The sequence below is a fragment of the Manis pentadactyla genome, chromosome 2 (genome assembly GCF_030020395.1).
Source record: "Manis pentadactyla isolate mManPen7 chromosome 2, mManPen7.hap1, whole genome shotgun sequence".
NCBI lineage: Eukaryota > Metazoa > Chordata > Mammalia > Pholidota > Manidae > Manis > Manis pentadactyla.
In genome coordinates, this window is record NC_080020.1 from 64,944,244 (window position 1) to 64,960,345 (window position 16,102).

Here is a 16,102-nt window from a genome sequence, read left to right on the forward strand (position 1 = left end):
AATATGTGCTTAACAGAAATGTCATGCATTTTGTGTTATTCAACAAACATTACCTAAATAGTGGCAATTCATAAACCATCAAACAAATCATCAAAAAATATTATTAAAATTTACAGTTTTACTTCTCTAAGTGTGGTCAAGGGACTAGAGCATCTGCATCACGTTGCACTTTTTTTAGAAGAGCAGACTCTCATGTCCCTTCCCTGAATTTGAAGTTTAACAAAGCCTCAGGTGATTTATGTGCACACATGCTTAAGAAGCACTACTCTACACCTTCTCATGGTCAGATCCCAGCCAGCACAGCCCTCCATTCCTGCGTGTGCTCCGGCCACCCCAAACTGCTTACTCTTCGGGAACAAGCCAGGCTGCAATTTCACACTCTCCTCCACGGGCCTATTGCCCTCTGCCCCCTTGGCCAGCATGGTCATCCTTTCTCCCCTCCATCTCAGTCAGCCTGGCCAGCAACTGTTACTCCATAACTCAGCTTAACTTGCTACAAAGTAAATTAAGAAAAGTTACTTTCCTTTTGTTTTTCCCTTTTCTGTATTACCTTTTAAAAATATATGTTCTTTTTCACTTCATCTCACCCCTTCCTGCGTTGGGGAGCACAGAGACCCCAATGAGGTTGCCTTTTCCTACCTCTACCCATCCTAAACTTCATAAAAGCTATGTTACTTCGAAAGCTTTCTTTGAATAAAACTTCTAATCATATTAGAGGTGTGACTTTAGCAAGCTCCCTTCTGTCCACCACCTGCGAATGATCTGGAGCTGGAAGAAGGGTAATTACAAAATCCAGATTTGGGAATTTGATCTCCTACACTTCTTATAGTGTCCCAACTTCTTGTGACAAGGTTCTGTTTTGTTTTGATAGTTAATTCTGTTTGGGGCCATTTACTTCATTAACAGAGAAAATACTGCTATAATTGAACTTAGATGTTTATTTCTTAACTCTCAATAGTAAGAAACTTTCTGTGGTAGCCTTCAGTGCCTGGGGCCATGCTGCAGAATAATAACTTACTTTGCTTTTTCATTTTAAAGTGGATAAAGGGCCACTTCTGGCTTTTTTTTTTTTAACTTCATTTGAGAAGATTATGTTCTCTTAGGCATTTGCCCATGTGTTTTATTCTGTATTAGGTCTTATCTCTACAACAATGGAGTTTGGGCTATATGGCTTTATTCAATACATTTCTAAACCAACTTAAGATATATCTCACCCTAATATTTAGAGCATTCCCATCCCTGAGTCCTATCCCCTTATAACTTTTGATTCCTCAGCCATGCTATGTTTAAAACAAAGGGGTATTCTGCAGTTTGACCATTTTAGCATCTCCTCTCTGCATTTCATTATGTCAAATCTTTTGAAAAGGGCTCAGTCAGATGACTGCCAAAATCCAAATAACTTACTTTTATTATTTATCACGTCAGATTAATACCTACATAGAATTTTAATCTTTCAGAGGACTACACTGACCTATCTGCTGTGCCATACTGCACATTAGAAGCAAACTTTTGTATGTATGTACAATTGTATTATGTTAAATACATCAAACCAGGGGAAGTCTCTTTTCTTATAGGTACCCCAGGAAGACTATACACTTCAAGCCTATTTAAGAAAATTTTGTTTTGGATTCGCAAGTTAGTACACATTGACTTTAGCATTAAATTGTAATGTAATACATGGCTGCTACCCCTTGCTCTAAAGGGATTTATTTGTATTGAAAAGACGGATCCTAAAGAAACAGGAAATTTTCTAAAATCTCTTAACTCCACACAAACAAGCTTTCTATAAGCCAAAAGCAAAGACAATCCCAGCTGAAATGTTTCAGTTTCAAATAACATAGGCCCATGTGGTTACAATCTAAGAAAACTGAAGACATGTCTTTTCATCAGATGACATGAACTGGTTGGTGCGCCTCGGTGTGTTCTGTGGGGCAGCACCAATCCACAAACTGTTTGTTATCCGTCTGTGACAGGACATATATAGAAAATCAGTATTTAAAAACTTTTATAGCAATTTGACAGTAATTTTATGTCTATCAAATTTAATAATCTAAAAAATGGAGTTTATATTCTTTATGTCTTTTTTCATTTCATTTCCTATGATTCATTTTCTTACCTGCTACAAGATTTCTGCAACAGATTAAAAACAAAACAAAACAAAAGAGACCTTCATTTTTTAGCTTAGATAATGTAAGGAAAATTGAGATGGATTGTCACTATAAATGGCAACCCAGGCTGAAACAAAGTTCTCAACTATAACATTAGCAGTGGAAATGAAAAGGGGGAACGACTGCAAATCAAGCTAAAGAGGGAGGACACACAGGGACTGAAGCTCCCTGGGGCAGATGGGCTTGTAAGGCAGAGGGATGGAGGGAGGTCTATGGCAATTTCCACCACCTGTTCAGGCTTGGATAACTCTAAGAAGCAATGGTATTCTCTGAGACTGAGAATATAGGTTTTCATATTCTCTCTCGTTCTCTCTCTCTCTCTCTCTCTCTCTCTCTCTCTCTCTCTCTCTCTTCTTTTTCTTACTTGGTAGGGGCCAGGAGAAAGGAGTAGTGAGAATGGAGTTATGAGATGATATTTGGTATGAGACATGGTGTGTTTAATAGATCTGTCAGATAGCCAGGTAAAGATGTTTGATTAACAGCATATTATAAAGTCCTAACTTTAGACAGAGGTTCAAAACCTGGTGCTTTCAATGACTACTTGATTTCAAACAGGCTACCATATCCCTTAGCTTCGATTCCCTCACCTAAAATGTGGAAAACATTAATATTTTGTAGGACTGTTATAAGGATTGTGTTATGTGGGTCTGGACTCAAAAAGAGGGATCTGGGTGGAAGATTCAATTACCTGGGTAGACAGAGTAATTAAAATCATGCAGATGGGTGAGACTACTGAAAGGGTGATAAAAGTCAGAAAGCATCAGCATTTAAGAGGTAGGTGGAGGAAGAGATGCAGCAAAGGAGAAGAGGGAATGCACTAGAGGTAGGAAAATCAGGACAGTAGCATCCTAGAAGCCAAGGAAGGCTTTCATGAAGGAGGATGCCATCATCATTTAAATGTCTTACAAAGGTCAAGTAAAATGAGGCCTGGAGGACCACTAGATTCGGTAACCAGGGAACCAGTGACTTTAATGAAGTGATTTAAGTGAATTAGTGGGACTGGAAGCCTGATTTCAGTGGCCCAAAGAATGGGCAGTTAACAAGGGAAGGCAAGGCCTACAGACTGTCCTTTCAAGGTCCCTAGCTGTGTATCAAGAAAAAAAACATAGGGTTAAACTAAAAGAAAATATGGCATAGGGAAGAATTCTTGTTTGAAGTTTTTGCTTTGGTTTTTGTTTTAAGATGACAACTTAAGGAAAATGAAGGAAAAGTAAAGAATACAAAATGTGGAGGTGGAGGAGTAGATGAGAAGAAATGCTGGGGTAATATCCTGGAGGGACAAGAAGACGGCACAAGAACCCCAGCAAAGAGAGGCATCCTGTTGGGAGCTAGGCACTCTCCCCCTGCAAGCCAGGAAGAAAGGAGGTGAAGACAGAGAAGAAGCGTGTGTGTGAGCATGCAGAGCCGAGGGTGTGAACAGCACAGGGCCTCCATGTTCTCTGTGACACAGGAAGCAAGACCATCTGCCCAGAGACAAACACAGACAGTCGTACGGAAAGCATAGGTGGCTTGAGGAGACACATGCTACGGGAGAGGACCAGGGAGGGGTGACCCAAGGACAAAGCATGGCCTGGTAAGTTTAGTAATAAATTACTATTAGTAATAAATTACATGAATGTCTTTTGCAGTGCTTACTGGCCCAAGTCTAAAAGAAGAGAAAGCATCCTGTGTATATTTTACCGCAATTAAAAATGAAAAAAAAATTTAAATGTAGAGAAAGAAGATGGTTAATGTAGGGTTAAATATAGAGAGAGGATGTGGTGAGAAGCTAAGGGGAAAATGCATAGAACAATTTGAATGAAAAGAACAAACTTCTCAGACTTTAATCCCTTTAAACTAACATCACATTTTCTGAGAAATGAAATGAAATGGGATGTATTTTCAAATCAACAAGCTGAAACAACTTTAAAAGAACAGGCCTAATTTAAATAAGGCTTTTGGGGCAGAAACAGGATCAGCTATATTCAATTATGTAATAGTAACCTAAAATATTCAAATTAGGCCCTACCAATAAATGATTATTCTTCTTATGACATATTTAAATACTTAAATAGAGCTAAAAGCCTCAAGCGTGAGATAGCATTTATATCTTCTGATCATTTCCAAATGGAAACTTCTTTAAATTTCTCAAGTGATGGCCAATTATCAAATAAAGTAACTCCTTCCCTAATGAGCAATCCTCTGCCATCAAAAAGAGATTCTATTTTAAATAAGTTTAAGCCTAAAAAGAAATGAAAACGACCTAAATTTAAAACAAAAAAAGTGATTTTTCTGTACAGATCAATCTGACAAAACATTACCCAACAATCCACACTCCACATTCAAAGAAAACCTATTCCTATTAATCACGATGCTTATGCTCAGTTGCAAGTTTAGTATATCATTATCTCATCAGTCTAAAGGGCAGCCACTAACAGAGTAAGTTCTGAAGATGTTCTAAGTAATCCCTTTCCCTAACACATCCTGTTTGTTTACACCTCAATGTACAAGGAGTATCATAAAATACAAACACAGAAAGGTCCTGTGTGCACTCCTGCTTTTACTCCTAACATATAGTGTGTTTTCACAAACCACATTTAACTTTTCAGTTGGCAGGCCCAAGGTCATAACCCAGGAAGCAGGATCCAAGTAAGGTCTTTCTCTCTTCTGTTCCCCTCTCCCCACTTGTCTCCCTTTGAAGAGGAAAGAGAAGTAAATGGATGACCAGGGCTGGGAGGCAGGGAGATCAGAAAGAGATGATTCAGTTCATGAGCACCATAAACTCACTTTATTCTATTTAGTTCTAAGAGAGACTAAGATTTATTTTTCCCTTTCAAGCTGCCCCTAAAGTTACTTAAACAAACATAAAAATGCTGTAGAGACTTTCATTTCCAGTATGACAGAGTGAGAGTAATTTGTAGCAGACTTTTCTTCCTCTCCTGAATAACTATGGAGCTAGACGAAATGATGCAACTATTTTCTGTTACTAGAACACAGGGTAAGAATGTAACCTCTGAAAGAAGTACAAGGTGGGCCCACATTTGCTCTGGTTCTTTGCTTGGGACAATTTCATAATTGTAGTACAACAAGCTGGAATCCAAGCAGAGCAGAGCTGGTAAGCAGAGAGAGGGCATCAGAAATGAGGGAACTGTGCAGAGAGGGATCACAGAAATTTGTTACAAGAGTTTCCTGAGATTCCTTAAGCAATGCAGGACATAATTACATGAAGTTTACAAAAGAGTGGCTTTAATAAAGTTGATATAGAATAAAAATACTAGAGGTTGGGCAGTATAGGGAAACACTAGCAGTCTAACCCAGCCCAAACAAAGAGAACTCATTAACACTCAGGGGGCCATCAATTTGAACACTAGAAAGCTTTACTTTAGGAGAAAAAGCACACCCTGGAACACGATCTACTCCAGAATCAAATTAACAAAGTCTAAAACCAAGCCCTAATAAAATTCACAGGGGACACAGAATTTGGAAGATGAATCTTGCTAAGTTAGAGAGGTCCAAGAAAAAAACCTTGAGCTTTCCATAGATCTGCCTAGCAAAATACAAAAGCAAGCCTTAGCAAGGTGATCAGCCAGTAACTAAACTGCCTATGAAAACAAGAACCAACACTCTAGAGAGAACTAAAAAAAAAAAACAAAAACCCAGCATCTCTAAAATTAGCAACACTATCCAATATGTAATAAAAAATCACTACATAATCAATGAAACAATAAAATGTGACCCCTAAGAAAAAATAGTCATTAGAAGCTTACTTAAAGTTGGCCCAGATATTGAATTTAGTAAAAACTTTAGAGCAACTATTACATGCCTCAAAGAATAAAATAAAATATGCTTAAACAACAAATGAGAATATATGAACAGATGGGAATCTGAGCAAAGAAACTGAAACTGCAAAACAGAACCAAATGGGAGAAAAAAAAATCTAGGACCGAAAGGGCCAAAAACTAAAATGAAAAAGTCACTGAATGGACTTAATAATACATTTAAGACAGCAGACGAAAGAGTCCATGAACTTGATAGATAACTAGCAATTATCAATTTGAGGAACAAAGGGAAAAAGAAGGACTGAAGAAAAATGAACACAGCCTCAGGGATTTCTAAGACAGTATCAGATGGTCTAACACATATGTAATAGGAGCCCCAGAAGAAAACTGTGAGAATGAGGCAGAAAAAATATTTGAAGGAATAACAGTTAAAGTTTTATTAAGTCGGATGAAAACACTATTTACCAGATTCAAAAAGCTCAAAGAACTTCAAAGTCGATAAATACAAAGAAAATCCTATCTAGTGACATTATGGTCAAACTGCTGAAAACCGAAGAGAAAGAGAAAGTCTTTAGAAGAAGCCTGAAGACAATGTTTAATGCCAAGAGAAAAAGCATGCTGAGAACCCTAATTTCTCATCACAACAATGAGGTCCGTAAGATGACAGAACATTTTTAAGGGGCTGGAAGAAAAAAATTTTCAACTCAGAATTCTATATCCAGAAAAACAAGAAAAGGGCATTTTCAAATAAATAAAAGCTGACAGAATTCATCTCAAGGAGACATGCACTACAAGAAATTATAAATGAGATTCTTTAGGCTGGAAGAAATGATACCAAATGAAAACTCAGATGGTCAGGAAGGAGAGAAGATTATTAGGAATGATGAATAAGTTATTAAAAGTTTATGTTCTTTATTCTTCTTAACATTTCCTTAAAAGACTATATTTTAAAACTATCTGCTTAAAATTAAGAAAAACATGTGAGCAGTTTTTAACATATATATATATATATAAAATATATAACAACAAGTGTGCAAAAATGGAGAGGGTGAATAGGGAAATTATATTAAATTTATTTGTGAATTGAGAATTAAATTTATTTGTGAATTGAGAATTAAATTTATTTGTGAAGTGTCAAGTGAGAAGTAGCAGGTGTGAAGCTGAAAGTGAGAACTATCAGGTGTAAAATTTGAAGTGCTACAATACTGAATATAAACAGACTTTAATACATTAAGGATGCATATTAGCCCTAGAGTAATCAATGAAAAAGTGATTTTAAAAATGTATAGCTAAGAAGCCAATAGAGAAAATAAAATGAAATATTAAATAATGCAAAAGGAGGCATTAAAAGAGAAACAGAGAAACAAGAACAAAAGGGACAGAAAACAATGGCAAAATGGTAGACTTAAACCCAACCGCATAAATAATTACATTTATCGTAAGTGGATTAAGCATTTCAACTAAAGGGCAGAGATTGTCACACTGCATTATAAAAAGCAAGATTCAACTATACACTGTCTATAGGAGACACATTTTAAATTTAAAGACACAAATAGGTTAACAAAGCAGAATGAAATTTTACAATGATAAAAGGAGAAATTCATTGGAATAAGATACCAAACTTAAATATGTATGCATCTAATAATAGAGATTCAAAAAACTTATAAAAGAGGAAATGGCAAAACTCAAGGAACAGAAACATCCACAACCATAACTGGAGATCCTGTCACCTTTCTCTTCATGACTGACAGAACAAATAGATAACAAGTAAGTGAAGCCACAGGATATTTGAACAATTCTAGCAACCAATTTGGCCTAACTTACCTTTACAGAACATTACACCAAACAACTGCAGAATACCTATGGAACATTCATCAAGATAGACCCAGTACTGATTCATAAAATAAATCACAATAAACTTCAAAAGACTGAAATAAAATTTTTAGAGACTATGTTCTTTGCCCACAATGGAAACAATTAAAAAGAAAACAATAGGAAATTATCTAGATAATCTCTAGATATTTGGAAAACAGAAAATAAGCTTCTAAATAATTCATGAGTCAAAGAAAAACCACAAGGAATTAAGAAATATTTGAAAATAATAAAACACATCAAAATTTAAGAGAAATTTACTGCTTTAAACACCTATATTAGAAAAAGGGTTAAAATCAATGCTATAAGTTTCCACCCCTAAGAAGCTAGAAAACAGTAGCAAATTAAACCTAAGTAGAAGAAATAGGAGCAGCACAGAAATCAGTGAGATAAAAAAAAACAGAAACAACAAAAAAATTAACAAAGCAAAAAATGCTTCTATAGGGCAGGATATTATTGGCTGCAAATCACATTCTCCTAGAAACTGGCCTAAAAATCCTATTGGAAAAAGGTTTAAAATCAATGCTATAAGTTTCCACCCCTAAGAAGCTAGAAAACAGTAGCAAATTAAACCTAAGTAGAAGAAATAGGAGCAGCACAGAAATCAGTAGGTAAAAAACAGAAACAACAAAAAAATTAATAAAGCAAAAAATGCTTCTATAGGGCAGGATATTATTGGCTGCAAATCACATTCTCCTAGAAACTGGCCTAAAAATCCACACATATCAAGTCATAGTGGATCTTTTGAGACCAATTTTTCACTTCTCCTCAAAAGTTATTAGATTCATTAAAGAGAGAAATCAGAATTGGGGCTTAGGCTGGAGACAGAGATCCTCTTAACAAACCAACAGTCTTACATGTGTTCCTCTTTCAAGAACATCTGGCAAACATAAAATCATTTAGCCAGTGATAACGCTAGTGATCCCCAAATTTTAAAACTACATATATTCTTCCTCTCCTCTTAAATAAAATGCTAGGGAAATTTTTAAAAAATAAATCCAATTATTTAAAGTAAATGAGAGCTACTATTTATAAGAAAATTTTATGATCTTTTTAAAAATAAAAAAGTACTGATAAGCAAAAAACTGTACTTAACTCATCCATTTATGAATTTAGATTTTTGTGTATTTTTCTTAAAAAGGGAAACCTCTTAAGTGTCCATTTAACATTTTAACTGATGCTTCATAATAAGAAAATCCAAAAGGAAAATAAAAGCCTCATTTTTAAGCATTTGATTTAAAGTATTCAGTGCATTTTGGGTAATCACATCCTACAGTAGTAGCTCAGGTTCCAGTTAGGTGAAACCAATTTCCATAGCTAGCACTTTTATTCTGAATCTCAGTGACCCAATGGCCAAACCTACATATAAAGTAAATCATTCCTTGGCTCCCAGCCACTTTTGCACAAACCCCTGAAGCACACACAGCTGCGCAGTGCCTGCTCTGCCTCTGATATGGGAAGCCACACATTTGTTGCAAGCATCTCGGTTTCTCTCAAGCCTGCATGGCTGCTGTGTCCACTTCATGTCTGTACCCTTATCCCAGCCTCTCCACTCTCCTCAACCCACATGCCTCTTTTTTTTCCCTCTTTATTACACTAGTCCAATGCAATTTTTTCAAATCCTCAGTTCCTTTTACCTTTTAAAATCAACCCAACTACTATTGGAACAAATGTCCTACTCTGACCAGTCCCCCTACTCTCCCTAAATAGTGCACCATAAAAATTAAGAGGCCTAACTATTCTCTTAGGATGAAAAGATTAAAAGGATTGCAATAAAGAAATGCTTAAATGGGCTCTGATAAAATAACTCATGGAGACTTTCACAGGTATTATTTTTTTCACCTATGGTAACTGAACAATCCAGGAAAAGCAACTTGACTTACAATAAACTTGACCTTATCTAGTCATCATTCTAAAGTAATCCTACCAACATGGAAGATTATCCAGTACAGGCTTGCTTCTTGGTAGCCACTGTCCATAGGCTTGTGTTTATAATTAGACTGTGCAGTGTTAATTATGCAGGTCACCCTGCCAATGTTCTACAGAGACTACAGGGAAAGATCAAAACAATCATTCCCGAATTATGAGTCATCTCTCTCTCTCCACACTCCACACCGCCTCTCAAACCTGGAAAATGGGAGTTGTGCGCACTACAAGCTTATCTGGCCTTTCGCATTTAGGATGAAATACTGAGTTCTGAAACCTGCTCCACATATTTTTCGAGAATAATGGGTACATTTTAATCCTTGTAACTTTTTGCTTATTAAAGAATTATGGGTTGAAGGAGGGAGGTTTGGAATAATTTCAAGGTGTAGTTTACCCTACAGAGAAGGGAATTTCTGCATAAATAAACTACAATTATAAATTTTGTTATATGCTTAAAAATTCCTCCAGGGAGGGGTTCTTAGCTCATTCATCTTTGTATCCCTGGTGCCTAACAGGGAAGAAGCCAGCAGAAAATGTTGAAATTAAGGTAGCCATACCCAACCCATTAAAATGAAGTATTAATTTATGAAAATGACCTCCACCTCCATTCGTAAACAACTCTTAAGGGCTGAATCTAGGATTACTGGAGCTTAGAGTAAGACAGAATGTATATGTTAGCTACGAGGTTAACAAAGTCAGTCTAACACCTCCTCGATCAGCAGGGCTTAGTAGTTCTGCAGTGATTATAGGCTCTGGGTCACGGCACTTCATGTCTGCTGGAGACTGGTTCTTCAGGCTTACTACATTTACTCTTCTTTCCTCAAAACCAGTTCATAATAAACCAGTTATAGTTTGGAAGGCATAAAGTATAGTGAAGAGAAACGGGATTATTGTTCTGACTCTATCACTTAGTGTGTGCTGGAACCTGTTTTCTCATTGGTAAATGGGGATGATTGCCATCTGCTTAGATTATCAGAGGGCTCAAATATAATAAGTGGTCACAACAATTTGCAAACTGTGAAGTGCTACATTAATAGTTCATTGCTAACATACTAAATAATTAGGGTGGGCACTCCAAAATCATAAGCAAATAAACATTTCTTTTACTTTTCAGCCAGCACACTAGTTACTTCTCTTTAAGATCCATCAGTACAATTTCCCCCCTCACACCTTTTACTATATAAATATGATGCTAAAATGTTGCTTATAACCGAGATCAGTAGATAAATTCATAAAATAAGAAGAATCCAAAAACCCCCTTTGTCTTATGTGCCACAAATACAAATGATAATATAAGCAACATCCTGGCCTCTTGGTGTCTTTTAGGATCAGTTAACAGCAACGTCCATGGAAGACTTCAGCTGGATGGAGCAGGATAATTTTAGATAATTCTATCTGCTTCACAGAGATTTTGATATACAGGTTTTATGTTTTAAGTCATCTGATTTCCAAGACATTTGTAAAATGGCTGTGTTGATTGTAAAGACACTATGACACTTCCCAAAATATCCCTAGGGATTAGGTGTACCTACAGGCCATACTCATTTGTTATAACTCCATTTATATTATAAAACTCAGATGTTCAACAACAGCCACAATTTGCAAAATAGCAATTTAAATTAATATAATGCTCAACATTTCCTGGTTGAAGTAACCTAAAGGGCAGCACTACACTGACATCGATTTTACTTTACCAAACTGAAACATTCAGTTGATAAAGTACCACTTCAAATTCTAGCCTGCATTTTACTGAGTCTAATCACAGCTGTTATTTTCTGTGCAGTGCTGTAGTCCTATGAGCAAAAATCAACATTGCAGTGCTAGAGGGAAGAAGCAAAGATGAATTACTTGCTAGATTAACGCAGCTATGAAGCACACTATTATAATACCTGTCATGGAGAATGATGAAAAGGAGGTGTTCTCTTAGAGAATGTGAATTCTAAGGAAAGTATACAAAAACAAGAGCTATAGCACAAAAAGAATCCTGTCGTGAAATGCTTCAGATATAGAATTTAACATAAAGGATCAAGAAAAGGGACAAACACCTACAGTTTAATACAAACATTAATTGTAAAAACAAAAATTGAAAAATGAGAGAGGAGTCATTTTCTTCTGTATAGGAAGGAGCTTTTCCACCTCAACAAGGTACATGTTCAAACCTCCAAATTAACCAATCTTCTCCATTCCCCCGTCAGACATTTTCTGACACCAAGTGCCCGTTGAATGCCTACCATTAGAAGGCTCCTCTCTAGAAGGTCCAAGCACTTATGCTCCCACCAGAGCAGCTGTGTTCTTACCAAAATTTCATTGTCTGTTCTCAAATCAATTTATGCTAGTTGAAATTATAATTGTAGTTATGTAATAACTAAGTATTGCATTAAATGAAAAAATTAAAAAATAGTTTCCATGAAAATGGAATTACGCATCAGAAAGACCCTACAAAGGTGAGTCCCAAAAATAACACTGCTGCCAAATTAAGTATTAGGAATAAAAGCAAAAAATTGAGGAAGATGGTCCTAGAAGGGAGTTAGCACCCAGGTTTCAAAGTGTCTAAGTTCTCAAACTACTCGGAAAAAAAAGGGACCTGAAAGTTGCAGAAGCATCAGGGGCAGCACATGTTATATACGAGAAGAAAGATGCAGGACTGTATCATGAATGGGCTCACATGCAAATAAAAGTCAATAAGACAATATTAGCAACTAAATTTACACATTTTGACTTGAAATGCTAGAGGAGTGTATTTTTCTTTACAGTTTCCATTTTTTACTACATTTTAAAGATTATTCATTATGTTTGAGATGTTAAAGGGAAACTGATGGTGAGTCTAAGGCTCACAACAAAGCATTCATCCTGGTAGTCAAAAACACACATCTAAGTTACCCCAAACACAAACCACAATGTGCACATTTACTTATCAATGTCTAAAGAATAATTTTACTGGAACACTTAACCTATCTCCGTAAAGTTATACTCACTGATGAATTTAAACCAGAGAATTTTAAAAATCATATCTCATCAATACATGCCAAAAAGGCTAAATTGTGTTCTTTGACCAAGTAATTCCACAAGAGGAAATTATCCTGAATAATTGCAGAGAGAGATATATGTATAAGAATGTTTACAGCAGTTTTGTTTACTTACATAGCATGAAAAAGGAAACAACCCCAATGTGTGACAACAGGGGGATAGGTAGATTCAAAACCAATGAAATGTTATGCAGACATAAAATTATTTCCATATATTTGAAACACGGAAAGGTGTTCAAAATATATTATTAAAAGGCAGGTTATAGAATTTTAAATAAATATTCATCCAGTTAGGTACATTATAAATTAAAATGTTAACAGTGATTATTTCTGGGAGTTGAAGTTATGGGTACCTTGGGTATTTCTATTACCTATATTTTCCACTTTTTATATGTAAAAAATAGGAATATCCCTTCAAACATGTATAGATCATGTTTTTAAACAGTCAAGATACAAAGTTAATAAATAAATAAAAAATTATCAACACTGTTGGACATTGTAGAAATGGCCTGGAAAGAACTTGCTATTAATCTCCCATGGGACCTCCTATTGTCAGATGGAGTCTGTGCCTCCATCCCTTTAATCTGTATTAGCCTTACAGTTTTAGTTAATCAATGGAATGAAGCAGAAGTGACACTAAAATTTCCAATCCTAGACTTTCAGAGGCCTTTTCGCTATTTCTCTTTTGCTGACCTGAGAGCCCCATGAGAAGAAATATGAGCTGGTGTCCTTGTGAATGAGGAAACACATGGAAAAACAAGCCTAGCCAAAAGGAAGCACCAACTGTCAGATAATGAAGCTACCTCAAATCTTTCAGCTCCAAGTTAAGCTGCTGGACAATGGCTGCTACCTCAGGCAAGATGGGTAGAAGAAACACCCTGCTGAGCCCAGTACAAACTGCTGACCTACAAAATCACGAGCAAATAAATATGGGGGTTGTTTTAAGCCATTAAGTTTTGTGATTTGCTATGCAGAAATAGATAACTGACTTAGCCATCATCCACACGGTGTGCTATTAATATTTTGGTGTACTATTCTTACACTAATTTATCCCCTAAGACAAAATTGAGATTTTACTGTTCATACTAGTTCTATGATTCTGTGGTATCTCTGAAATAGGAACACATTCAGGGCCTCATAGTTATTTTAGACTTCAGCTCAGACATAAGGAGAGAACGGAACACTTGGTATTCAGAACATTTTGCATTCTTTATACAAAAACCCCTGTGTGCAGCTGTGAACTCTTCCTCCAAAGCCCAAGGGCCTTGATGCACATGACTATTGTTTCTCACTCCCTCACCAAGGAATGTGAGGATGCTCTGCCCCGGGTCCTACAAGGACCAAGACAGAAAAAAAGTAAAACCAAGTTCATCATTACTACTACCATCTTAACGCCACCACCAGTAATGATGATGATAAAAATCAATATTCACTGACCGCTTCAGCGCATGCTAACAATGGGCTGCGCACAGCAGAGCACTTAAGGATGTCTCTGGAATCAGACTGCTCTGTCCCTTCCTGTGTAAACTTGAGCAAGTTATTTTATCTTCCCTAGATCAGTTTGCTCATTTGTAAAATGGACATAATAACATTATCTATCTCAGTGAGTTGCCAGAATTAAATGAGGTAAGTATAAAACATTTAGAACAGAGACTAGCACATAGTAGGTACTCAAAATTATCTTTCTGTATTATTAATCAGCATGTTACCTGTGTCATCTTATTTAATTCCCACCACATTTCATAAATGATGAAGTGAGAGTTAGTTTAAAGAGCCTGCTAGTAAATGGCATAGCCAAGTTTCAAACCCACATTTTTCTGACTGTAGTAGCTAAACCCTTCAACATCACATGATATGACCAAAAGTAGCTCAGGAGCGTCAAACCAGGTCCCTCGTGCCAGGGAAATGTTTCATGTCTTCACAGCCTGTGGAGTTGGGCTGGGGGGTGGTCCCAGAGCCACCTCTAGGGCAGAGCTGAGGAGCAGCAAGGAGGTTTAGGATAGCCCCAGAGATGGACACACTACTACCACATGTCAGAGACTGACTGGTTTCTAAAAATCTCTCAGCTAGGCACTTAGTAGGCATTCAAAATATGCTGTTTAGTGTTACCCATTTATATTCACTATATTACTACGCCATCACAGACAGTTAGTTGGATTGTCCCCTTCATTAAAATTTTGAAGTTATCTAAATATAACACAGTTTCCATTTCACAGAGACTTTATTTTTTGCTACTTTGGAAAAGTAGAAGCTTTCTTAGAGACTCTCTAAACCTATTAAGTTTTACAGATAAGATGATTTTAACTTTTATCATTATATAGGAGGTTAGTAAAATGACTGGAAGTAAGATTTCTTTTTTCAATTTTTAATTTGTAAATTCTATACAGGAAGATGGAAGTGAAACAATGAGTGAGTTTAACCCAGAGAAGCACTCAGCTAAATTTAGTTCTACCCAGATTCACTCAGTGATTTTGAAAACAACCACTTTCTCAGACTTACAGGAAATAGTTAAGCAACCTTAGAGAAGTCCTTTGTTCCCACACCATGGTAGAGAACTTTTGTTTTTTAAGTGAATCTTTTTTCAGGTAATAGAATATCATAACATTGTCCAAGTACTCATCAACCAAAACAACAAATCTACAAGATGCTATAAGTTATTGCTCTATCGAGATATCTTTTTTCCTTTAAAAAGAGCAAAGAGTACCAGCATTTTAAGACCAAGACAGAAGAATAAAAATCATTGCAGGGAACAGAAAAGCTGATGGTTCAAGACTGAGCAACATTGTTGCACCCTGATCTCAGACAAAACAGAAACCAGATATGTTTGAAAAAATTGTATTTTTAGAGAAATTTCTCATGTTGTACTATAGTTGATTTTTTTTTAGAAAATCTGCTCTGCTGTCTCCTACTGAACTACTAGTACCATTAGTACTAGTTGAATCGTGGTGCAGTAAAATGTGATACTTGGAATGACAGAATCAGTAATAGTTACAAATTGGAGTTTTCTGGCTAAGAGATGAAATTTTACTAAAAAATTTTTTTGATATAAATATTTCTAACACATTTCATTACTCTCCCATCTTTTTACAAAAACTAGTCTCAACACATGGTCATTACTAGGAAAAAATAACTGCACTGCCAACTGGAACACAGAACTCAGTGTCTGGCTGATAACAGAACTAATATTAGAAATGATAGCCCCATACCCATAACCGCAGAATTTGGCCAATTAAAAAAAATACATTTCAATTAACAACTTAAAGTTTACAACAAATCATATCACATTTTTTTTTAAGTTTTAGTTTAGATTTATTCATTGAACTAAGTTACAGTGTCACTGTTTATTCCAGCT

General features: G+C 36.0%; 1 protein-coding gene across 3 annotated transcripts in view; it reads right to left on the reverse strand.

The window, feature by feature from the left end:
- LNPEP (leucyl and cystinyl aminopeptidase) overlaps positions 1–16,102 on the reverse strand; it is a 79,332-nt gene that overhangs the window by 45,693 nt on the left and 17,537 nt on the right. The gene's annotated exons all lie outside the window — the stretch shown is intronic.